Source organism: Penaeus monodon, chromosome 30 (genome assembly GCF_015228065.2).
Source record: "Penaeus monodon isolate SGIC_2016 chromosome 30, NSTDA_Pmon_1, whole genome shotgun sequence".
In the NCBI taxonomy this organism is placed as follows: Eukaryota; Metazoa; Arthropoda; class Malacostraca; order Decapoda; family Penaeidae; genus Penaeus; species Penaeus monodon.
Genome location: NC_051415.1, coordinates 32633063 through 32633264, shown reverse-complemented (window position 1 = coordinate 32633264; position 202 = coordinate 32633063).

Below are 202 nucleotides of genomic sequence, written 5' to 3'. Positions count from 1 at the left end.
TTAACAAAAATCCCCCAAAACAACATACTTAAGTCTACCGTATGTTGGAAGAGCCGCATACCTGGGGGCTCATGATGGTCATGAGTCATGCACGAAGCTGCCAAGCAAGCATGCATGGACTCTGTGCGCGTTGTATGGGGGGGAAGGGGGGTTGGGGGGTAGGAGGAGGAGAGGGCGTGGCTCTGTGTGTGAGATACAGAAG